General features: G+C 43.9%; 30 non-coding genes and 1 pseudogene across 30 annotated transcripts; all 31 read left to right on the top strand.

Moving 5' to 3' along the window:
* The first annotated feature begins 1156 nt into the window (after nucleotides 1-1156).
* On the top strand, nucleotides 1157-1275 carry LOC118962171. Its single transcript, XR_005049600.1, has one exon. It is a non-coding gene; the product is annotated as a 5S ribosomal RNA (ribosomal RNA).
* Nucleotides 1276-2452: 1177 nt separating this feature from the next.
* Nucleotides 2453-2571, top strand: LOC118962160. Its single transcript, XR_005049589.1, has one exon. It is a non-coding gene; the product is annotated as a 5S ribosomal RNA (ribosomal RNA).
* Nucleotides 2572-3743: 1172 nt separating this feature from the next.
* Nucleotides 3744-3862, top strand: LOC118962149. Its single transcript, XR_005049578.1, has one exon. It is a non-coding gene; the product is annotated as a 5S ribosomal RNA (ribosomal RNA).
* A 1176-nt stretch (nucleotides 3863-5038) lies between these two features.
* LOC118962196 lies at nucleotides 5039-5155 on the top strand. Its single transcript, XR_005049625.1, has one exon. It is a non-coding gene; the product is annotated as a 5S ribosomal RNA (ribosomal RNA).
* A 1178-nt stretch (nucleotides 5156-6333) lies between these two features.
* Nucleotides 6334-6452, top strand: LOC118962249. Its single transcript, XR_005049674.1, has one exon. It is a non-coding gene; the product is annotated as a 5S ribosomal RNA (ribosomal RNA).
* Nucleotides 6453-7626: 1174 nt separating this feature from the next.
* On the top strand, nucleotides 7627-7745 carry LOC118962238. Its single transcript, XR_005049663.1, has one exon. It is a non-coding gene; the product is annotated as a 5S ribosomal RNA (ribosomal RNA).
* Nucleotides 7746-8927: 1182 nt separating this feature from the next.
* LOC118962227 lies at nucleotides 8928-9046 on the top strand. The gene has a single exon (XR_005049652.1). It is a non-coding gene; the product is annotated as a 5S ribosomal RNA (ribosomal RNA).
* A 1177-nt stretch (nucleotides 9047-10223) lies between these two features.
* LOC118962216 lies at nucleotides 10224-10342 on the top strand. Its single transcript, XR_005049641.1, has one exon. It is a non-coding gene; the product is annotated as a 5S ribosomal RNA (ribosomal RNA).
* A 1177-nt stretch (nucleotides 10343-11519) lies between these two features.
* LOC118962211 lies at nucleotides 11520-11628 on the top strand (annotated as a pseudogene).
* Nucleotides 11629-12806: 1178 nt separating this feature from the next.
* LOC118962143 lies at nucleotides 12807-12925 on the top strand. Its single transcript, XR_005049572.1, has one exon. It is a non-coding gene; the product is annotated as a 5S ribosomal RNA (ribosomal RNA).
* A 1177-nt stretch (nucleotides 12926-14102) lies between these two features.
* Nucleotides 14103-14221, top strand: LOC118962182. The gene has a single exon (XR_005049611.1). It is a non-coding gene; the product is annotated as a 5S ribosomal RNA (ribosomal RNA).
* A 260-nt stretch (nucleotides 14222-14481) lies between these two features.
* On the top strand, nucleotides 14482-14600 carry LOC118962195. Its single transcript, XR_005049624.1, has one exon. It is a non-coding gene; the product is annotated as a 5S ribosomal RNA (ribosomal RNA).
* A 260-nt stretch (nucleotides 14601-14860) lies between these two features.
* Nucleotides 14861-14979, top strand: LOC118962194. The gene has a single exon (XR_005049623.1). It is a non-coding gene; the product is annotated as a 5S ribosomal RNA (ribosomal RNA).
* Nucleotides 14980-15239: 260 nt separating this feature from the next.
* LOC118962192 lies at nucleotides 15240-15358 on the top strand. Its single transcript, XR_005049621.1, has one exon. It is a non-coding gene; the product is annotated as a 5S ribosomal RNA (ribosomal RNA).
* A 260-nt stretch (nucleotides 15359-15618) lies between these two features.
* LOC118962191 lies at nucleotides 15619-15737 on the top strand. The gene has a single exon (XR_005049620.1). It is a non-coding gene; the product is annotated as a 5S ribosomal RNA (ribosomal RNA).
* A 260-nt stretch (nucleotides 15738-15997) lies between these two features.
* On the top strand, nucleotides 15998-16116 carry LOC118962190. The gene has a single exon (XR_005049619.1). It is a non-coding gene; the product is annotated as a 5S ribosomal RNA (ribosomal RNA).
* Nucleotides 16117-16376: 260 nt separating this feature from the next.
* LOC118962189 lies at nucleotides 16377-16495 on the top strand. Its single transcript, XR_005049618.1, has one exon. It is a non-coding gene; the product is annotated as a 5S ribosomal RNA (ribosomal RNA).
* A 260-nt stretch (nucleotides 16496-16755) lies between these two features.
* LOC118962188 lies at nucleotides 16756-16874 on the top strand. Its single transcript, XR_005049617.1, has one exon. It is a non-coding gene; the product is annotated as a 5S ribosomal RNA (ribosomal RNA).
* Nucleotides 16875-17134: 260 nt separating this feature from the next.
* LOC118962187 lies at nucleotides 17135-17253 on the top strand. Its single transcript, XR_005049616.1, has one exon. It is a non-coding gene; the product is annotated as a 5S ribosomal RNA (ribosomal RNA).
* A 260-nt stretch (nucleotides 17254-17513) lies between these two features.
* Nucleotides 17514-17632, top strand: LOC118962186. The gene has a single exon (XR_005049615.1). It is a non-coding gene; the product is annotated as a 5S ribosomal RNA (ribosomal RNA).
* Nucleotides 17633-17892: 260 nt separating this feature from the next.
* Nucleotides 17893-18011, top strand: LOC118962185. The gene has a single exon (XR_005049614.1). It is a non-coding gene; the product is annotated as a 5S ribosomal RNA (ribosomal RNA).
* Nucleotides 18012-18271: 260 nt separating this feature from the next.
* On the top strand, nucleotides 18272-18390 carry LOC118962184. Its single transcript, XR_005049613.1, has one exon. It is a non-coding gene; the product is annotated as a 5S ribosomal RNA (ribosomal RNA).
* Nucleotides 18391-18650: 260 nt separating this feature from the next.
* Nucleotides 18651-18769, top strand: LOC118962183. The gene has a single exon (XR_005049612.1). It is a non-coding gene; the product is annotated as a 5S ribosomal RNA (ribosomal RNA).
* A 260-nt stretch (nucleotides 18770-19029) lies between these two features.
* LOC118962181 lies at nucleotides 19030-19148 on the top strand. The gene has a single exon (XR_005049610.1). It is a non-coding gene; the product is annotated as a 5S ribosomal RNA (ribosomal RNA).
* Nucleotides 19149-19408: 260 nt separating this feature from the next.
* LOC118962180 lies at nucleotides 19409-19527 on the top strand. The gene has a single exon (XR_005049609.1). It is a non-coding gene; the product is annotated as a 5S ribosomal RNA (ribosomal RNA).
* A 260-nt stretch (nucleotides 19528-19787) lies between these two features.
* LOC118962179 lies at nucleotides 19788-19906 on the top strand. The gene has a single exon (XR_005049608.1). It is a non-coding gene; the product is annotated as a 5S ribosomal RNA (ribosomal RNA).
* A 260-nt stretch (nucleotides 19907-20166) lies between these two features.
* LOC118962178 lies at nucleotides 20167-20285 on the top strand. The gene has a single exon (XR_005049607.1). It is a non-coding gene; the product is annotated as a 5S ribosomal RNA (ribosomal RNA).
* Nucleotides 20286-20545: 260 nt separating this feature from the next.
* Nucleotides 20546-20664, top strand: LOC118962177. The gene has a single exon (XR_005049606.1). It is a non-coding gene; the product is annotated as a 5S ribosomal RNA (ribosomal RNA).
* Nucleotides 20665-20924: 260 nt separating this feature from the next.
* LOC118962176 lies at nucleotides 20925-21043 on the top strand. The gene has a single exon (XR_005049605.1). It is a non-coding gene; the product is annotated as a 5S ribosomal RNA (ribosomal RNA).
* Nucleotides 21044-21303: 260 nt separating this feature from the next.
* On the top strand, nucleotides 21304-21422 carry LOC118962175. The gene has a single exon (XR_005049604.1). It is a non-coding gene; the product is annotated as a 5S ribosomal RNA (ribosomal RNA).
* A 260-nt stretch (nucleotides 21423-21682) lies between these two features.
* On the top strand, nucleotides 21683-21801 carry LOC118962174. The gene has a single exon (XR_005049603.1). It is a non-coding gene; the product is annotated as a 5S ribosomal RNA (ribosomal RNA).
* The last annotated feature ends 210 nt before the right edge of the window (nucleotides 21802-22011 follow it).

The raw sequence follows: 22011 nt of genomic DNA, 5'->3' as shown, positions 1-22011 counted from the left end.
GGTTCTCTTGTGTCATGCGTGGAGCCAACTCCCTTTATTTATCACCCTAATAGTGTTGTGTCTTTTTATTGGACTAATGCAGTTTGTTAGTGCCTGATCAAATCAAATAATGGACAATGCCTTTACCTCAAAATCTAGGCAGTGCATTCAGCATTTGTTTTTAGGCTAGGAGACTGTCAATGTCTGTAGTCCATTAGGGCCCTGTAAAATCCCCTTCAATGTTTTGAATGATTGCCCCCCCCCCCAAAAAAAAAAAAAAAAAATTATATTCCCCCGTTTGTCCCTGCTTCTGCAGGTTTTCGCTCTCAAAAGTACACATTTTTAATAGAAATATAACACGATTAGATGTTCTATGTCCACGACAACATTTAAAACCCTAGCAGGAAACCACTTTTGAGGTCTGGGAAAAACGGAAGACATATCGATTTTGGGGTGTAGTTACCCTTTTTTAGGCAAGTGTGCGCCAGGAAGAGACCTTTGTTTGGTTAAGCGGTGTTGCTGTAGCGCTCATGTGATTGCGGAGTTTGCAAAACAAATGGCCACTGGATCGATGCAAATACTCATGATATAATTCTGCCAGGCTGGCATAGGCTACTTTGCAGTTAACATTTGATTGAGAAGGTTTTGTGGGAAGCCTTTCCTTCTCTACCTACCACAAGAAGGTTATCATTAGCCTCATCGCTAACGGCTACACAAAGTGTAGACATGCGCGCGCTCCGCACGCATGCGCACGGAAACTGGGCAGTCCTGTGCAGTTTCTGAAAGTTGCGTGGAAATACGAATCACTGATGCATTTTGTTCATGTCTTATGATTCACTTGGGCAAATGAATGGATTTTCTAACAAGTTGAAGGGAATGATTTGATTTCCTCCTTAGCTCAAAGCATTTTGTAATGTTGTTGAATTTCGGTGTAATGTCTGTATTTCGTGATTCCGTGTGGGCGCGCTGTATTTCATAGGGCCCAGGTCCATGAAGTTGTCATAAGTATGAACCTAGGATATGCCTCTTTTTCCCCCCCACAATAGTGAAATATATGGTCTGGAAATGCAAGCAAGGTTTGAGCTTTTCAGTGTGTGTCACAAGGTGGACATTTCTCTGTCCCCCTAAGAGTAAGCGACACGTTGACTTTATATAGTGTACCAAGAGATTGCCTTTCGCTTACGGCCATACCAGCCTGAATACGCCCGATCTCGTCCGATCTCGGAAGCTAAGCAGGGTCGGGCCTGGTTAGTACTTGGATGGGAGACCGCCTGGGAATACCAGGTGCTGTAAGCGTTTTGCTCCAGCAGAGGGTTCTCTTGTGTCATGCGTGGAGCAACTCCCTTTTATTTATCACCCTAATAGTGTTGTGTCTTTTTATTGGACTAAATGCAGTTTGTTAGTGCCTGATCAAATCAAATAATGGACAATGCCTTTACCTCAAAATCTAGGCAGTGCATTCAGCATTTGTTTTTAGGCTAGGAGACTGTCAATGTCTGTAGTCCATTAGGGCCCTGTAAAATCCCCTTCAATGTTTTGAATGATTGCCCCCCCCCCCCAAAAAAAAAAAAAAAAATAAATTATATTCCCCCGTTTGTCCCTGCTTCTGCAGGTTTTCGCTCTCAAAAGTACACATTTTTAATAGAAATATAACACGATTAGATGTTCTATGTCCACGACAACATTTAAAACCCTAGCAGGAAACCACTTTTGAGGTCTGGGAAAAACGGAAGACATATCGATTTTGGGGTGTAGTTACCCTTTTTAGGCAAGTGTGCGCCAGGAAGAGACCTTTGTTTGGTTAAGCGGTGTTGCTGTAGCGCTCATGTGATTGCGGAGTTTGCAAAACAAATGGCCACTGGATCGATGCAAATACTCATGATATAATTCTGCCAGGCTGGCATAGGCTACTTTGCAGTTAACATTTGATTGAGAAGGTTTTTGTGGGAAGCCTTTCCTTCTCTACCTACCACAAGAAGGTTATCATTAGCCTCATCGCTAACGGCTACACAAAGTGTAGACATGCGCGCGCTCCGCACGCATGCGCACGGAAACTGGGCAGTCCTGTGCAGTTTCTGAAAGTTGCGTGGAAATACGAATCACTGATGCATTTTGTTCATGTCTTATGATTCACTTGGGCAAATGAATGGATTTTCTAACAAGTTGAAGGGAATGATTTGATTTCCTCCTTAGCTCAAAGCATTTTGTAATGTTGTTGAATTTCGGTGTAATGTCTGTATTTCGTGATTCCGTGTGGGCGCGCTGTATTTCATAGGGCCCAGGTCCATGAAGTTGTCATAAGTATGAACCTAGGATATGCCCTCTTTTCCCCCCCACAATAGTGAAATATATGGTCTGGAAATGCAAGCAAGGTTTGAGCTTTTCAGTGTGTGTCACAAGGTGGACATTTCTCTGTCCCCCTAAGAGTAAGCGACACGTTGACTTTATATAGTGTACCAAGAGATTGCCTTTCGCTTACGGCCATACCAGCCTGAATACGCCCGATCTCGTCCGATCTCGGAAGCTAAGCAGGGTCGGGCCTGGTTAGTACTTGGATGGGAGACCGCCTGGGAATACCAGGTGCTGTAAGCGTTTTGCTCCAGCAGAGGGTTCTCTTGTGTCATGCGTGGAGCAACTCCCTTTTATTTATCACCCTAATAGTGTTGTGTCTTTTTATTGGACTAAATGCAGTTTGTTAGTGCCTGATCAAATCATAATGGACAATGCCTTTACCTCAAAATCTAGGCAGTGCATTCAGCATTTGTTTTTAGGCTAGGAGACTGTCAATGTCTGTAGTCCATTAGGGCCCTGTAAAATCCCCTTCAATGTTTTGAATGATTGCCCCCCCCCCCCAAAAAAAAAAAAAAAAAAATTATATTCCCCGTTTGTCCCTGCTTCTGCAGGTTTTCGCTCTCAAAAGTACACTTTTTAATAGAAATATAACACGATTAGATGTTCTATGTCCACGACAACATTTAAAAACCCTAGCAGGAAACCACTTTTGAGGTCTGGGAAAAACGGAAGACATATCGATTTTGGGGTGTAGTTACCCTTTTTTAGGCAAGTGTGCGCCAGGAAGAGACCTTTGTTTGGTTAAGCGGTGTTGCTGTAGCGCTCATGTGATTGCGGAGTTTGCAAAACAAATGGCCACTGGATCGATGCAAATACTCATGATATAATTCTGCCAGGCTGGCATAGGCTACTTTGCAGTTAACATTTGATTGAGAAGGTTTTTGTGGGAAGCCTTCCTTCTCTACCTACCACAAGAAGGTTATCATTAGCCTCATCGCTAACGGCTACACAAAGTGTAGACATGCGCGCGCTCCGCACGCATGCGCACGGAAACTGGGCAGTCCTGTGCAGTTTCTGAAAGTTGCGTGGAAATACGAATCACTGATGCATTTTGTTCATGTCTTATGATTCACTTGGGCAAATGAATGGATTTTCTAACAAGTTGAAGGGAATGATTTGATTTCCTCCTTAGCTCAAAGCATTTTGTAATGTTGTTGAATTTCGGTGTAATGTCTGTATTTCGTGATCCGGGTGGGCGCGCTGTATTTCATAGGGCCCAGGTCCATGAAGTTGTCATAAGTATGAAACCTAGGATATGCCCTCTTTTTCCCCCCACAATAGTGAAATATATGGTCTGGAAATGCAAGCAAGGTTTGAGCTTTTCAGTGTGTGTCACAAGGTGGACATTTCTCTGTCCCCCTAAGAGTAAGCGACACGTTGACTTTATATAGTGTACCAAGAGATTGCCTTTCGCTTACGGCCATACCAGCCTGAATACGCCCGATCTCGTCCGATCTCGGAAGCTAAGCAGGGTCGGGCCTGGTTAGTACTTGGATGGGAGACCGCCTGGGAATACCAGGTGCTGTAAGCGTTTGCTCCAGCAGAGGGTTCTCTTGTGTCATGCGTGGAGCAACTCCCTTTTATTTATCACCCTAATAGTGTTGTGTCTTTTTATTGGACTAAATGCAGTTTGTTAGTGCCTGATCAAATCAAATAATGGACAATGCCTTTACCTCAAAAATCTAGGCAGTGCATTCAGCATTTGTTTTTAGGCTAGGAGACTGTCAATGTCTGTAGTCCATTAGGGCCCTGTAAAATCCCCTTCAATGTTTTGAATGATTGCCCCCCCCCCCCCCCCCAAAAAAAAAAAAAAAAATTATATTCCCCGTTTGTCCCTGCTTCTGCAGGTTTCTCTCTCAAAAGTACACATTTTTAATAGAAATATACACGATTAGATGTTTCTATGTCCACGACAACATTTAAAACCCTAGCAGGAAACCACTTTTGAGGTCTGGGAAAAACGAAGACATATCGATTTTGGGGTGTAGTTACCCTTTTTTAGGCAAGTGTGCGCAGGAAGAGACCTTTGTTTGGTTAAGCGGTGTTGCTGTAGCGCTCATGTGATTGCGGAGTTTGCAAAACAAATGGCCACTGGATCGAGCAAATACTCATGATATAATTCTGCCAGGCTGGCATAGGCTACTTTGCAGTTAACATTTGATTGAGAAGGTTTTTGTGGGAAGCCTTTCCTTCTCTACCTACCACAAGAAGGTTATCATTAGCCTCATCGCTAACGGCTACACAAAGTGTAGACATGCGCGCGCTTCCGCACGCATGCGCACGGGAAACTGGGCAGTCCTGTGCAGTTTCTGAAAGTTGCGTGGAAATACGAATCACTGATGCATTTGTTTCATGTCTTATGATTCACTTGGGCAAATGAATGGATTTTCTAACAAGTTGAAGGGAATGATTTGATTTCCTCCTTAGCTCAAAGCATTTGTAATGTTGTTGAATTTCGGTGTAGATGTCTGTATTTCGTGATTCCGTGTGGGCGCGCTGTATTTCATAGGGCCCAGGTCCATGAAGTTGTCATAAGTATGAACCTAGGATATGCCCTCTTTTTCCCCCCCACAATAGTGAAATATATGGTCTGGAAATGCAAGCAAGGTTTGAGCTTTTCAGTGTGTGTCACAAGGTGGACATTTCTCTGTCCCCTAAAGAGTAAGCGACACGTGACTTTATATAGTGTACCAAGAGATTGCCTTTCGCTTACGGCCATACCAGCCTGAATACCCCGATCTCGTCCGATCTCGGAAGCTAAGCAGGTCGGGCCTGGTTAGTACTTGGATGGGAGACCGCCTGGGAATACCAGGTGCTGTAAGCGTTTTGCTCCAGCAGAGGGTTCTCTTGTGTCATGCGTGGAGCAACTCCCTTTTATTTATCACCCTAATAGTGTTGTGTCTTTTTATTGGACTAAATGCAGTTTGTTAGTGCCTGATCAAATCAAATAATGGACAATGCCTTTACCTCAAAATCTAGGCAGTGCATTCAGCATTTGTTTTTAGGCTAGGAGACTGTCAATGTCTGTAGTCCATTAGGGCCCTGTAAAAATCCCCTTCAATGTTTTGAATGATTGCCCCCCCCCCAAAAAAAAAACAACAAAAAAATTATATTCCCCCGTTTGTCCCTGCTTCTGCAGGTTTTCGCTCTCAAAAAGTACACATTTTTAATAGAAATATAACACGATTAGATGTTCTATGTCCACGACACCATTTAAAACCCTAGCAGGAAACCACTTTTGAGGTCTGGGAAAAACGGAAGACATATCGATTTTGGGGTGTAGTTACCCTTTTTTAGGCAAGTGTGCGCCAGGAGAGACCTTTGTTTGGTTAAGCGGTGTTGCTGTAGCGCTCATGTGATTGCGGAGTTTGCAAAACAAATGGCCACTGGATCGATGCAAATACTCATGATATAATTCTGCCAGGCTGGCATAGGCTACTTTGCAGTTAACATTTGATTGAGAAGGTTTTTGTGGGAAGCCTTTCCTTCTCTACCTACCACAAGAAGGTTATCATTAGCCTCATCGCTAACGGCTACACAAAGTGTAGACATGCGCGCGCTCCGCACGCATGCGCACGGAAACTGGGCAGTCCTGTGCAGTTTCTGAAAGTTGCGTGGAAATACGAATCACTGATGCATTTTGTTCATGTCTTATGATTCACTTGGGCAAATGAATGGATTTTCTAACAAGTTGAAGGGAATGATTTGATTTCCTCCTTAGCTCAAAGCATTTTGTAATGTTGTTGAATTTCGGTGTAATGTCTGTATTTCGTGATTCCGTGTGGGCGCGCTGTATTTCATAGGGCCCAGGTCCATGAAGTTGTCATAAGTATGAACCTAGGATATGCCCTCTTTTTCCCCCCCACAATAGTGAAATATATGGTCTGGAAATGCAAGCAAGGTTTGAGCTTTTCAGTGTGTGTCACAAGGTGGACATTTCTCTGTCCCCCTAAGAGTAAGCGACACGTTGACTTTATATAGTGTACCAAGAGATTGCCTTTCGCTTACGGCCATACCAGCCTGAATACGCCCGATCTCGTCCGATCTCGGAAGCTAAGCAGGGTCGGGCCTGGTTAGTACTTGGATGGGAGACCGCCTGGGAATACCAGGTGCTGTAAGCGTTTGCTCCAGCAGAGGGTTCTCTTGTGTCATGCGTGGAGCAACTCCCTTTTATTTATCACCCTAATAGTGTTGTGTCTTTTTATTGGACTAAATGCAGTTTGTTAGTGCCTGATCAAATCAAATAATGGACAATGCCTTTACCTCAAAATCTAGGCAGTGCATTCAGCATTTGTTTTTAGGCTAGGAGACTGTCAATGTCTGTAGTCCATTAGGGCCCTGTAAAATCCCCTTCAATGTTTTGAATGATTGCCCCCCCCCCCAAAAAAAATAAAAAAATAAATTATATTCCCCCGTTTGTCCCTGCTTCTGCAGGTTTTCGCTCTCAAAAGTACACATTTTAATAGAAATATAACACGATTAGATGTTCTATGTCCACGACAACATTTAAAACCCTAGCAGGAAACCACTTTTGAGGTCTGGGAAAAACGGAAGACATATCGATTTTGGGGTGTAGTTACCCTTTTTTAGGCAAGTGTGCGCCAGGAAGAGACCTTTGTTTGGTTAAGCGGTGTTGCTGTAGCGCTCATGTGATTGCGGAGTTTGCAAAACAAATGGCCACTGGATCGATGCAAATACTCATGATATAATTCTGCCAGGCTGGCATAGGCTACTTTGCAGTTAACATTTGATTGAGAAGGTTTTGTGGGAAGCCTTTCCTTCTCTACCTACCACAAGAAGGTTATCATTAGCCTCATCGCTAACGGCTACACAAAGTGTAGACATGCGCGCGCTCCGCACGCATGCGCACGGAAACTGGGCAGTCCTGTGCAGTTTCTGAAAGTTGCGTGGAAATACGAATCACTGATGCATTTTGTTCATGTCTTATGATTCACTTGGGCAAATGAATGGATTTTCTAACAAGTTGAAGGGAATGATTTGATTTCCTCCTTAGCTCAAAGCATTTTGTAATGTTGTTGAATTTCGGTGTAATGTCTGTATTTCGTGATTCCGTGTGGGCGCGCTGTATTTCATAGGGCCCAGGTCCATGAAGTTGTCATAAGTATGAACCTAGGATATGCCCTCTTTTTCCCCCCCACAATAGTGAAATATATGGTCTGGAAATGCAAGCAAGGTTTGAGCTTTTCAGTGTGTGTCACAAGGTGGACATTTCTCTGTCCCCCTAAGAGTAAGCGACACGTTGACTTTATATAGTGTACCAAGAGATTGCCTTTCGCTTACGGCCATACCAGCCTGAATACGCCCGATCTCGTCCGATCTCGGAAGCTAAGCAGGGTCGGGCCTGGTTAGTACTTGGATGGGAGACCGCCTGGGAATACCAGGTGCTGTAAGCGTTTTGCTCCAGCAGAGGGGTTCTCTTGTGTCATGCGTGGAGCAACTCCCTTTTATTTATCACCCTAATAGTGTTGTGTCTTTTTATTGGACTAAATGCAGTTTGTTAGTGCCTGATCAAATCAAATAATGGACAATGCCTTTACCTCAAAATCTAGGCAGTGCATTCAGCATTTGTTTTTAGGCTAGGAGACTGTCAATGTCTGTAGTCCATTAGGGCCCTGTAAAATCCCCTTCAATGTTTTGAATGATTGCCCCCCCCCCCCCCCAAAAAAAAAAAAAAAAAAAATTATATTCCCCCGTTTGTCCCTGCTTCTGCAGGTTTTCGCTCTCAAAAGTACACATTTTTAATAGAAATATAACACGATTAGATGTTCTATGTCCACGACAACATTTAAAACCCTAGCAGGAAACCACTTTTGAGGTCTGGGAAAAACGGAAGACATATCGATTTTGGGGTGTAGTTACCCTTTTTTAGGCAAGTGTGCGCCAGGAAGAGACCTTTGTTTGGTTAAGCGGTGTTGCTGTAGCGCTCATGTGATTGCGGAGTTTGCAAAACAAATGGCCACTGGATCGATGCAAATACTCATGATATAATTCTGCCAGGCTGGCATAGGCTACTTTGCAGTTAACATTTGATTGAGAAGGTTTTTGTGGGAAGCCTTTCCTTCTCTACCTACCACAAGAAGGTTATCATTAGCCTCATCGCTAACGGCTACACAAAGTGTAGACATGCGCGCGCTCCGCACGCATGCGCACGGAAACTGGGCAGTCCTGTGCAGTTTCTGAAAGTTGCGTGGAAATACGAATCACTGATGCATTTTGTTCATGTCTTATGATTCACTTGGGCAAATGAATGGATTTTCTAACAAGTTGAAGGGAATGATTTGATTTCCTCCTTAGCTCAAAGCATTTTGTAATGTTGTTGAATTTCGGTGTAATGTCTGTATTTCGTGATTCCGTGTGGGCGCGCTGTATTTCATAGGGCCCAGGTCCATGAAGTTGTCATAAGTATGAACCTAGGATATGCCCTCTTTTTCCCCCCCACAATAGTGAAATATATGGTCTGGAAATGCAAGCAAGGTTTGAGCTTTTCAGTGTGTGTCACAAGGTGGACATTTCTCTGTCCCCCTAAGAGTAAGCGACACGTTGACTTTATATAGTGTACCAAGAGATTGCCTTTCGCTTACGGCCATACCAGCCTGAATACGCCCGATCTCGTCCGATCTCGGAAGCTAAGCAGGGTCGGGCCTGGTTAGTACTTGGATGGGAGACCGCCTGGGAATACCAGGTGCTGTAAGCGTTTTGCTCCAGCAGAGGGTTCTCTTGTGTCATGCGTGGAGCAACTCCCTTTTATTTATCACCCTAATAGTGTTGTGTCTTTTTATTGGACTAATGCAGTTTGTTAGTGCCTGATCAAATCAAATAATGGACAATGCCTTTACCTCAAAATCTAGGCAGTGCATTCAGCATTTGTTTTTAGGCTAGGAGACTGTCAATGTCTGTAGTCCATTAGGGCCCTGTAAAATCCCCTTCAATGTTTTGAATGATTGCCCCCCCCCCAAAAAAAAAAACAACAAAAAAATTATATTCCCCCGTTTGTCCCTGCTTCTGCAGGTTTTCGCTCTCAAAAGTACACATTTTTAATAGAAATATAACACGATTAGATGTTCTATGTCCACGACAACATTTAAAACCCTAGCAGGAAACCACTTTTGAGGTCTGGGAAAAACGGAAGACATATCGATTTTGGGGTGTAGTTACCCTTTTTTAGGCAAGTGTGCGCCAGGAAGAGACCTTTGTTTGGTTAAGCGGTGTTGCTGTAGCGCTCATGTGATTGCGGAGTTTGCAAAACAAATGGCCACTGGATCGATGCAAATACTCATGATATAATTCTGCCAGGCTGGCATAGGCTACTTTGCAGTTAACATTTGATTGAGAAGGTTTTTGTGGGAAGCCTTTCCTTCTCTACCTACCACAAGAAGGTTATCATTAGCCTCATCGCTAACGGCTACACAAAGTGTAGACATGCGCGCGCTCCGCACGCATGCGCACGGAAACTGGGCAGTCCTGTGCAGTTTCTGAAAGTTGCGTGGAAATACGAATCACTGATGCATTTTGTTCATGTCTTATGATTCACTTGGGCAAATGAATGGATTTTCTAACAAGTTGAAGGGAATGATTTGATTTCCTCCTTAGCTCAAAGCATTTTGTAATGTTGTTGAATTTCGGTGTAATGTCTGTATTTCGTGATTCCGTGTGGGCGCGCTGTATTTCATAGGGCCCAGGTCCATGAAGTTGTCATAAGTATGAACCTAGGATATGCCCTCTTTTTCCCCCCCACAATAGTGAAATATATGGTCTGGAAATGCAAGCAAGGTTTGAGCTTTTCAGTGTGTGTCACAAGGTGGACATTTCTCTGTCCCCCTAAGAGTAAGCGACACGTTGACTTTATATAGTGTACCAAGAGATTGCCTTTCGCTTACGGCCATACCAGCCTGAATACGCCCGATCTCGTCCGATCTCGGAAGCTAAGCAGGGTCGGGCCTGGTTAGTACTTGGATGGGAGACCGCCTGGGAATACCAGGTGCTGTAAGCGTTTTGCTCCAGCAGAGGGTTCTCTTGTGTCATGCGTGGAGCAACTCCCTTTTATTTATCACCCTAATAGTGTTGTGTCTTTTATTGGACTAAATGCAGTTTGTTAGTGCCTGATCAAATCAAATAATGGACAATGCCTTTACCTCAAAATCTAGGCAGTGCATTCAGCATTTGTTTTTAGGCTAGGAGACTGTCAATGTCTGTAGTCCATTAGGGCCCTGTAAAATCCCCTTCAATGTTTTGAATGATTGCCCCCCCCCCCAAAAAAAAATAAAAAAATAAATTATATTCCCCCGTTTGTCCCTGCTTCTGCAGGTTTTCGCTCTCAAAAGTACACATTTTTAATAGAAATATAACACGATTAGATGTTCTATGTCCACGACAACATTTAAAACCCTAGCAGGAAACCACTTTTGAGGTCTGGGAAAAACGGAAGACATATCGATTTTGGGGTGTAGTTACCCTTTTTTAGGCAAGTGTGCGCCAGGAAGAGACCTTTGTTTGGTTAAGCGGTGTTGCTGTAGCGCTCATGTGATTGCGGAGTTTGCAAAACAAATGGCCACTGGATCGATGCAAATACTCATGATATAATTCTGCCAGGCTGGCATAGGCTACTTTGCAGTTAACATTTGATTGAGAAGGTTTTTGTGGGAAGCCTTTCCTTCTCTACCTACCACAAGAAGGTTATCATTAGCCTCATCGCTAACGGCTACACAAAGTGTAGACATGCGCGCGCTCCGCACGCATGCGCACGGAAACTGGGCAGTCCTGTGCAGTTTCTGAAAGTTGCGTGGAAATACGAATCACTGATGCATTTTGTTCATGTCTTATGATTCACTTGGGCAAATGAATGGATTTTCTAACAAGTTGAAGGGAATGATTTGATTTCCTCCTTAGCTCAAAGCATTTTGTAATGTTGTTGAATTTCGGTGTAATGTCTGTATTTCGTGATTCCGTGTGGGCGCGCTGTATTTCATAGGGCCCAGGTCCATGAAGTTGTCATAAGTATGAACCTAGGATATGCCCTCTTTTTCCCCCCCACAATAGTGAAATATATGGTCTGGAAATGCAAGCAAGGTTTGAGCTTTTCAGTGTGTGTCACAAGGTGGACATTTCTCTGTCCCCCTAAGAGTAAGCGACACGTTGACTTTATATAGTGTACCAAGAGATTGCCTTTCGCTTACGGCCATACCAGCCTGAATACGCCCGATCTCGGAAGCTAAGCAGGGTCGGGCCTGGTTAGTACTTGGATGGGAGACCGCCTGGGAATACCAGGTGCTGTAAGCGTTTTGCTCCAGCAGAGGGTTCTCTTGTGTCATGCGTGGAGCAACTCCCTTTTATTTATCACCCTAATAGTGTTGTGTCTTTTTATTGGACTAAATGCAGTTTGTTAGTGCCTGATCAAATCAAATAATGGACAATGCCTTTACCTCAAAATCTAGGCAGTGCATTCAGCATTTGTTTTTAGGCTAGGAGACTGTCAATGTCTGTAGTCCATTAGGGCCCTGTAAAATCCCCTTCAATGTTTTGAATGATTGCCCCCCCCCCAAAAAAAAAAACAACAAAAAAATTATATTCCCCCGTTTGTCCCTGCTTCTGCAGGTTTTCGCTCTCAAAAGTACACATTTTTAATAGAAATATAACACGATTAGATGTTCTATGTCCACGACAACATTTAAAACCCTAGCAGGAAACCACTTTTGAGGTCTGGGAAAAACGGAAGACATATCGATTTTGGGGTGTAGTTACCCTTTTTTAGGCAAGTGTGCGCCAGGAAGAGACCTTTGTTTGGTTAAGCGGTGTTGCTGTAGCGCTCATGTGATTGCGGAGTTTGCAAAACAAATGGCCACTGGATCGATGCAAATACTCATGATATAATTCTGCCAGGCTGGCATAGGCTACTTTGCAGTTAACATTTGATTGAGAAGGTTTTTGTGGGAAGCCTTTCCTTCTCTACCTACCACAAGAAGGTTATCATTAGCCTCATCGCTAACGGCTACACAAAGTGTAGACATGCGCGCGCTCCGCACGCATGCGCACGGAAACTGGGCAGTCCTGTGCAGTTTCTGAAAGTTGCGTGGAAATACGAATCACTGATGCATTTTGTTCATGTCTTATGATTCACTTGGGCAAATGAATGGATTTTCTAACAAGTTGAAGGGAATGATTTGATTTCCTCCTTAGCTCAAAGCATTTTGTAATGTTGTTGAATTTCGGTGTAATGTCTGTATTTCGTGATTCCGTGTGGGCGCGCTGTATTTCATAGGGCCCAGGTCCATGAAGTTGTCATAAGTATGAACCTAGGATATGCCCTCTTTTTCCCCCCCACAATAGTGAAATATATGGTCTGGAAATGCAAGCAAGGTTTGAGCTTTTCAGTGTGTGTCACAAGGTGGACATTTCTCTGTCCCCCTAAGAGTAAGCGACACGTTGACTTTATATAGTGTACCAAGAGATTGCCTTTCGCTTACGGCCATACCAGCCTGAATACGCCCGATCTCGTCCGATCTCGGAAGCTAAGCAGGGTCGGGCCTGGTTAGTACTTGGATGGGAGACCGCCTGGGAATACCAGGTGCTGTAAGCGTTTTGCTCCAGCAGAGGGTTCTCTTGTGTCATGCGTGGAGCAACTCCCTTTTATTTATCACCCTAATAGTGTTGTGTCTTTTTATTGGACTAAATGCAGTTTGTTAGTGCCTGATCAAATCAAATAATGGACAATGCCTTTACCTCAAAATCTAGGCAGTGCATTCAGCATTTGTTTTTAGGCTAGGAGACTGTCAATGTCTGTAGTCCATTAGGGCCCTGTAAAATCCCCTTCAATGTTTTGAATGATTGCCCCCCCCCCCAAAAAAAAATAAAAAAAAAAATTATATTCCCCCGTTTGTCCCTGCTTCTGCAGGTTTTCGCTCTCAAAAGTACACATTTTTAATAGAAATATAACACGATTAGATGTTCTATGTCCACGACAACATTTAAAACCCTAGCAGGAAACCACTTTTGAGGTCTGGGAAAAACGGAAGACATATCGATTTTGGGGTGTAGTTACCCTTTTTTAGGCAAGTGTGCGCCAGGAAGAGACCTTTGTTTGGTTAAGCGGTGTTGCTGTAGCGCTCATGTGATTGCGGAGTTTTCAAAACAAATGGCCACTGGATTGATGCAAATACTCATGATATAATTCTGCCAGGCTGGCATAGGCTACTTTGCAGTTAACATTTGATTGAGAAGGTTTTTGTGGGAAGCCTTTCCTTCTCTACCTACCACAAGAAGGTTATCATTAGCCTCATCGCTAACGGCTACACAAAGTGTAGACATGCGCGCGCTCCGCACGCATGCGCACGGAAACTGGGCAGTCCTGTGCAGTTTCTGAAAGTTGCGTGGAAATACGAATCACTGATGCATTTTGTTCATGTCTTATGATTCACTTGGGCAAATGAATGGATTTTCTAACAAGTTGAAGGGAATGATTTGATTTCCTCCTTAGCTCAAAGCATTTTGTAATGTTGTTGAATTTCGGTGTAATGCCTGTATTTCGTGATTCCGTGTGGGCGCGCTGTATTTCATAGGGCCCAGGTCCATGAAGTTGTCATAAGTATGAACCTAGGATATGCCCTCTTTTTCCCCCCCACAATAGTGAAATATATGGTCTGGAAATGCAAGCAAGGTTTGAGCTTTTCAGTGTGTGTCACAAGGTGGACATTTCTCTGTCCCCTAAGAGTAAGCGACACGTTGACTTTATATAGTGTACCAAGAGATTGCCTTTCGCTTACGGCCATACCAGCCTGAATACGCCCGATCTCGCCTGATCTCGGAAGCTAAGCAGGGTCGGGCCTGGTTAGTACTTGGATGGGAGACCGCCTGGGAATACCAGGTGCTGTAAGCTTTTTGTCACTGCCTTGTGGAATTTCAACTCTTTGTCCGTTTTTTCCCACAAGGTTGAAATATGTGCCCTCGCTTTGAAATAAGTAAGCAAGGTTAGTTTGTATTTCATCCAACAATCTGTGCTACAAATTATGGCTACAGTATATGCAATTTCTTCCACTTTTTGAGTGACACAAAGATGCTTATCTAAATGGTGAAAATGCAACAGCTGTTAATCAGGCTCACTTTGACTTTACATAGTGCAGCAAGAGATTGTTTCTCGCTTACGGCCACACCGGCCTGAGTACGCCCGATCTCGCCTGATCTCGGAAGCTAAGCAGGGTCGGGCCTGGTTAGTACTTGGATGGGAGACCGCCTGGGAATACCAGGTGCTGTAAGCTTTTTGTCACTGCCTTGTGGAATTTCAACTCTTTGTCCGTTTTTTCCCACAAGGTTGAAATATGTGCCCTCGCTTTGAAATAAGTAAGCAAGGTTAGTTTGTATTTCATCCAACAATCTGTGCTACAAATTATGGCTACAGTATATGCAATTTCTTCCACTTTTTGAGTGACACAAAGATGCTTATCTAAATGGTGAAAATGCAACAGCTGTTAATCAGGCTCACTTTGACTTTACATAGTGCAGCAAGAGATTGTTTCTCGCTTACGGCCACACCGGCCTGAGTACGCCCGATCTCGCCTGATCTCGGAAGCTAAGCAGGGTCGGGCCTGGTTAGTACTTGGATGGGAGACCGCCTGGGAATACCAGGTGCTGTAAGCTTTTTGTCACTGCCTTGTGGAATTTCAACTCTTTGTCCGTTTTTTCCCACAAGGTTGAAATATGTGCCCTCGCTTTGAAATAAGTAAGCAAGGTTAGTTTGTATTTCATCCAACAATCTGTGCTACAAATTATGGCTACAGTATATGCAATTTCTTCCACTTTTTGAGTGACACAAAGATGCTTATCTAAATGGTGAAAATGCAACAGCTGTTAATCAGGCTCACTTTGACTTTACATAGTGCAGCAAGAGATTGTTTCTCGCTTACGGCCACACCGGCCTGAGTACGCCCGATCTCGCCTGATCTCGGAAGCTAAGCAGGGTCGGGCCTGGTTAGTACTTGGATGGGAGACCGCCTGGGAATACCAGGTGCTGTAAGCTTTTTGTCACTGCCTTGTGGAATTTCAACTCTTTGTCCGTTTTTTCCCACAAGGTTGAAATATGTGCCCTCGCTTTGAAATAAGTAAGCAAGGTTAGTTTGTATTTCATCCAACAATCTGTGCTACAAATTATGGCTACAGTATATGCAATTTCTTCCACTTTTTGAGTGACACAAAGATGCTTATCTAAATGGTGAAAATGCAACAGCTGTTAATCAGGCTCACTTTGACTTTACATAGTGCAGCAAGAGATTGTTTCTCGCTTACGGCCACACCGGCCTGAGTACGCCCGATCTCGCCTGATCTCGGAAGCTAAGCAGGGTCGGGCCTGGTTAGTACTTGGATGGGAGACCGCCTGGGAATACCAGGTGCTGTAAGCTTTTTGTCACTGCCTTGTGGAATTTCAACTCTTTGTCCGTTTTTTCCCACAAGGTTGAAATATGTGCCCTCGCTTTGAAATAAGTAAGCAAGGTTAGTTTGTATTTCATCCAACAATCTGTGCTACAAATTATGGCTACAGTATATGCAATTTCTTCCACTTTTTGAGTGACACAAAGATGCTTATCTAAATGGTGAAAATGCAACAGCTGTTAATCAGGCTCACTTTGACTTTACATAGTGCAGCAAGAGATTGTTTCTCGCTTACGGCCACACCGGCCTGAGTACGCCCGATCTCGCCTGATCTCGGAAGCTAAGCAGGGTCGGGCCTGGTTAGTACTTGGATGGGAGACCGCCTGGGAATACCAGGTGCTGTAAGCTTTTTGTCACTGCCTTGTGGAATTTCAACTCTTTGTCCGTTTTTTCCCACAAGGTTGAAATATGTGCCCTCGCTTTGAAATAAGTAAGCAAGGTTAGTTTGTATTTCATCCAACAATCTGTGCTACAAATTATGGCTACAGTATATGCAATTTCTTCCACTTTTTGAGTGACACAAAGATGCTTATCTAAATGGTGAAAATGCAACAGCTGTTAATCAGGCTCACTTTGACTTTACATAGTGCAGCAAGAGATTGTTTCTCGCTTACGGCCACACCGGCCTGAGTACGCCCGATCTCGCCTGATCTCGGAAGCTAAGCAGGGTCGGGCCTGGTTAGTACTTGGATGGGAGACCGCCTGGGAATACCAGGTGCTGTAAGCTTTTTGTCACTGCCTTGTGGAATTTCAACTCTTTGTCCGTTTTTTCCCACAAGGTTGAAATATGTGCCCTCGCTTTGAAATAAGTAAGCAAGGTTAGTTTGTATTTCATCCAACAATCTGTGCTACAAATTATGGCTACAGTATATGCAATTTCTTCCACTTTTTGAGTGACACAAAGATGCTTATCTAAATGGTGAAAATGCAACAGCTGTTAATCAGGCTCACTTTGACTTTACATAGTGCAGCAAGAGATTGTTTCTCGCTTACGGCCACACCGGCCTGAGTACGCCCGATCTCGCCTGATCTCGGAAGCTAAGCAGGGTCGGGCCTGGTTAGTACTTGGATGGGAGACCGCCTGGGAATACCAGGTGCTGTAAGCTTTTTGTCACTGCCTTGTGGAATTTCAACTCTTTGTCCGTTTTTTCCCACAAGGTTGAAATATGTGCCCTCGCTTTGAAATAAGTAAGCAAGGTTAGTTTGTATTTCATCCAACAATCTGTGCTACAAATTATGGCTACAGTATATGCAATTTCTTCCACTTTTTGAGTGACACAAAGATGCTTATCTAAATGGTGAAAATGCAACAGCTGTTAATCAGGCTCACTTTGACTTTACATAGTGCAGCAAGAGATTGTTTCTCGCTTACGGCCACACCGGCCTGAGTACGCCCGATCTCGCCTGATCTCGGAAGCTAAGCAGGGTCGGGCCTGGTTAGTACTTGGATGGGAGACCGCCTGGGAATACCAGGTGCTGTAAGCTTTTTGTCACTGCCTTGTGGAATTTCAACTCTTTGTCCGTTTTTTCCCACAAGGTTGAAATATGTGCCCTCGCTTTGAAATAAGTAAGCAAGGTTAGTTTGTATTTCATCCAACAATCTGTGCTACAAATTATGGCTACAGTATATGCAATTTCTTCCACTTTTTGAGTGACACAAAGATGCTTATCTAAATGGTGAAAATGCAACAGCTGTTAATCAGGCTCACTTTGACTTTACATAGTGCAGCAAGAGATTGTTTCTCGCTTACGGCCACACCGGCCTGAGTACGCCCGATCTCGCCTGATCTCGGAAGCTAAGCAGGGTCGGGCCTGGTTAGTACTTGGATGGGAGACCGCCTGGGAATACCAGGTGCTGTAAGCTTTTTGTCACTGCCTTGTGGAATTTCAACTCTTTGTCCGTTTTTTCCCACAAGGTTGAAATATGTGCCCTCGCTTTGAAATAAGTAAGCAAGGTTAGTTTGTATTTCATCCAACAATCTGTGCTACAAATTATGGCTACAGTATATGCAATTTCTTCCACTTTTTGAGTGACACAAAGATGCTTATCTAAATGGTGAAAATGCAACAGCTGTTAATCAGGCTCACTTTGACTTTACATAGTGCAGCAAGAGATTGTTTCTCGCTTACGGCCACACCGGCCTGAGTACGCCCGATCTCGCCTGATCTCGGAAGCTAAGCAGGGTCGGGCCTGGTTAGTACTTGGATGGGAGACCGCCTGGGAATACCAGGTGCTGTAAGCTTTTTGTCACTGCCTTGTGGAATTTCAACTCTTTGTCCGTTTTTTCCCACAAGGTTGAAATATGTGCCCTCGCTTTGAAATAAGTAAGCAAGGTTAGTTTGTATTTCATCCAACAATCTGTGCTACAAATTATGGCTACAGTATATGCAATTTCTTCCACTTTTTGAGTGACACAAAGATGCTTATCTAAATGGTGAAAATGCAACAGCTGTTAATCAGGCTCACTTTGACTTTACATAGTGCAGCAAGAGATTGTTTCTCGCTTACGGCCACACCGGCCTGAGTACGCCCGATCTCGCCTGATCTCGGAAGCTAAGCAGGGTCGGGCCTGGTTAGTACTTGGATGGGAGACCGCCTGGGAATACCAGGTGCTGTAAGCTTTTTGTCACTGCCTTGTGGAATTTCAACTCTTTGTCCGTTTTTTCCCACAAGGTTGAAATATGTGCCCTCGCTTTGAAATAAGTAAGCAAGGTTAGTTTGTATTTCATCCAACAATCTGTGCTACAAATTATGGCTACAGTATATGCAATTTCTTCCACTTTTTGAGTGACACAAAGATGCTTATCTAAATGGTGAAAATGCAACAGCTGTTAATCAGGCTCACTTTGACTTTACATAGTGCAGCAAGAGATTGTTTCTCGCTTACGGCCACACCGGCCTGAGTACGCCCGATCTCGCCTGATCTCGGAAGCTAAGCAGGGTCGGGCCTGGTTAGTACTTGGATGGGAGACCGCCTGGGAATACCAGGTGCTGTAAGCTTTTTGTCACTGCCTTGTGGAATTTCAACTCTTTGTCCGTTTTTTCCCACAAGGTTGAAATATGTGCCCTCGCTTTGAAATAAGTAAGCAAGGTTAGTTTGTATTTCATCCAACAATCTGTGCTACAAATTATGGCTACAGTATATGCAATTTCTTCCACTTTTTGAGTGACACAAAGATGCTTATCTAAATGGTGAAAATGCAACAGCTGTTAATCAGGCTCACTTTGACTTTACATAGTGCAGCAAGAGATTGTTTCTCGCTTACGGCCACACCGGCCTGAGTACGCCCGATCTCGCCTGATCTCGGAAGCTAAGCAGGGTCGGGCCTGGTTAGTACTTGGATGGGAGACCGCCTGGGAATACCAGGTGCTGTAAGCTTTTTGTCACTGCCTTGTGGAATTTCAACTCTTTGTCCGTTTTTTCCCACAAGGTTGAAATATGTGCCCTCGCTTTGAAATAAGTAAGCAAGGTTAGTTTGTATTTCATCCAACAATCTGTGCTACAAATTATGGCTACAGTATATGCAATTTCTTCCACTTTTTGAGTGACACAAAGATGCTTATCTAAATGGTGAAAATGCAACAGCTGTTAATCAGGCTCACTTTGACTTTACATAGTGCAGCAAGAGATTGTTTCTCGCTTACGGCCACACCGGCCTGAGTACGCCCGATCTCGCCTGATCTCGGAAGCTAAGCAGGGTCGGGCCTGGTTAGTACTTGGATGGGAGACCGCCTGGGAATACCAGGTGCTGTAAGCTTTTTGTCACTGCCTTGTGGAATTTCAACTCTTTGTCCGTTTTTTCCCACAAGGTTGAAATATGTGCCCTCGCTTTGAAATAAGTAAGCAAGGTTAGTTTGTATTTCATCCAACAATCTGTGCTACAAATTATGGCTACAGTATATGCAATTTCTTCCACTTTTTGAGTGACACAAAGATGCTTATCTAAATGGTGAAAATGCAACAGCTGTTAATCAGGCTCACTTTGACTTTACATAGTGCAGCAAGAGATTGTTTCTCGCTTACGGCCACACCGGCCTGAGTACGCCCGATCTCGCCTGATCTCGGAAGCTAAGCAGGGTCGGGCCTGGTTAGTACTTGGATGGGAGACCGCCTGGGAATACCAGGTGCTGTAAGCTTTTTGTCACTGCCTTGTGGAATTTCAACTCTTTGTCCGTTTTTTCCCACAAGGTTGAAATATGTGCCCTCGCTTTGAAATAAGTAAGCAAGGTTAGTTTGTATTTCATCCAACAATCTGTGCTACAAATTATGGCTACAGTATATGCAATTTCTTCCACTTTTTGAGTGACACAAAGATGCTTATCTAAATGGTGAAAATGCAACAGCTGTTAATCAGGCTCACTTTGACTTTACATAGTGCAGCAAGAGATTGTTTCTCGCTTACGGCCACACCGGCCTGAGTACGCCCGATCTCGCCTGATCTCGGAAGCTAAGCAGGGTCGGGCCTGGTTAGTACTTGGATGGGAGACCGCCTGGGAATACCAGGTGCTGTAAGCTTTTTGTCACTGCCTTGTGGAATTTCAACTCTTTGTCCGTTTTTTCCCACAAGGTTGAAATATGTGCCCTCGCTTTGAAATAAGTAAGCAAGGTTAGTTTGTATTTCATCCAACAATCTGTGCTACAAATTATGGCTACAGTATATGCAATTTCTTCCACTTTTTGAGTGACACAAAGATGCTTATCTAAATGGTGAAAATGCAACAGCTGTTAATCAGGCTCACTTTGACTTTACATAGTGCAGCAAGAGATTGTTTCTCGCTTACGGCCACACCGGCCTGAGTACGCCCGATCTCGCCTGATCTCGGAAGCTAAGCAGGGTCGGGCCTGGTTAGTACTTGGATGGGAGACCGCCTGGGAATACCAGGTGCTGTAAGCTTTTTGTCACTGCCTTGTGGAATTTCAACTCTTTGTCCGTTTTTTCCCACAAGGTTGAAATATGTGCCCTCGCTTTGAAATAAGTAAGCAAGGTTAGTTTGTATTTCATCCAACAATCTGTGCTACAAATTATGGCTACAGTATATGCAATTTCTTCCACTTTTTGAGTGACACAAAGATGCTTATCTAAATGGTGAAAATGCAACAGCTGTTAATCAGGCTCACTTTGACTTTACATAGTGCAGCAAGAGATTGTTTCTCGCTTACGGCCACACCGGCCTGAGTACGCCCGATCTCGCCTGATCTCGGAAGCTAAGCAGGGTCGGGCCTGGTTAGTACTTGGATGGGAGACCGCCTGGGAATACCAGGTGCTGTAAGCTTTTTGTCACTGCCTTGTGGAATTTCAACTCTTTGTCCGTTTTTTCCCACAAGGTTGAAATATGTGCCCTCGCTTTGAAATAAGTAAGCAAGGTTAGTTTGTATTTCATCCAACAATCTGTGCTACAAATTATGGCTACAGTATATGCAATTTCTTCCACTTTTTGAGTGACACAAAGATGCTTATCTAAATGGTGAAAATGCAACAGCTGTTAATCAGGCTCACTTTGACTTTACATAGTGCAGCAAGAGATTGTTTCTCGCTTACGGCCACACCGGCCTGAGTACGCCCGATCTCGCCTGATCTCGGAAGCTAAGCAGGGTCGGGCCTGGTTAGTACTTGGATGGGAGACCGCCTGGGAATACCAGGTGCTGTAAGCTTTTTGTCACTGCCTTGTGGAATTTCAACTCTTTGTCCGTTTTTTCCCACAAGGTTGAAATATGTGCCCTCGCTTTGAAATAAGTAAGCAAGGTTAGTTTGTATTTCATCCAACAATCTGTGCTACAAATTATGGCTACAGTATATGCAATTTCTTCCACTTTTTGAGTGACACAAAGATGCTTATCTAAATGGTGAAAATGCAACAGCTGTTAATCAGGCTCACTTTGACTTTACATAGTGCAGCAAGAGATTGTTTCTCGCTTACGGCCACACCGGCCTGAGTACGCCCGATCTCGCCTGATCTCGGAAGCTAAGCAGGGTCGGGCCTGGTTAGTACTTGGATGGGAGACCGCCTGGGAATACCAGGTGCTGTAAGCTTTTTGTCACTGCCTTGTGGAATTTCAACTCTTTGTCCGTTTTTTCCCACAAGGTTGAAATATGTGCCCTCGCTTTGAAATAAGTAAGCAAGGTTAGTTTGTATTTCATCCAACAATCTGTGCTACAAATTATGGCTACAGTATATGCAATTTCTTCCACTTTTTGAGTGACACAAAGATGCTTATCTAAATGGTGAAAATGCAACAGCTG

The sequence above is a fragment of the Oncorhynchus mykiss genome, unplaced genomic scaffold (genome assembly GCF_013265735.2).
Source record: "Oncorhynchus mykiss isolate Arlee unplaced genomic scaffold, USDA_OmykA_1.1 un_scaffold_749, whole genome shotgun sequence".
Taxonomy (NCBI): domain Eukaryota; kingdom Metazoa; phylum Chordata; class Actinopteri; order Salmoniformes; family Salmonidae; genus Oncorhynchus; species Oncorhynchus mykiss.
The sequence above is the reverse complement of the archived record's forward strand: the minus strand, read 5'-3'. Positions and strand labels throughout refer to the sequence as shown.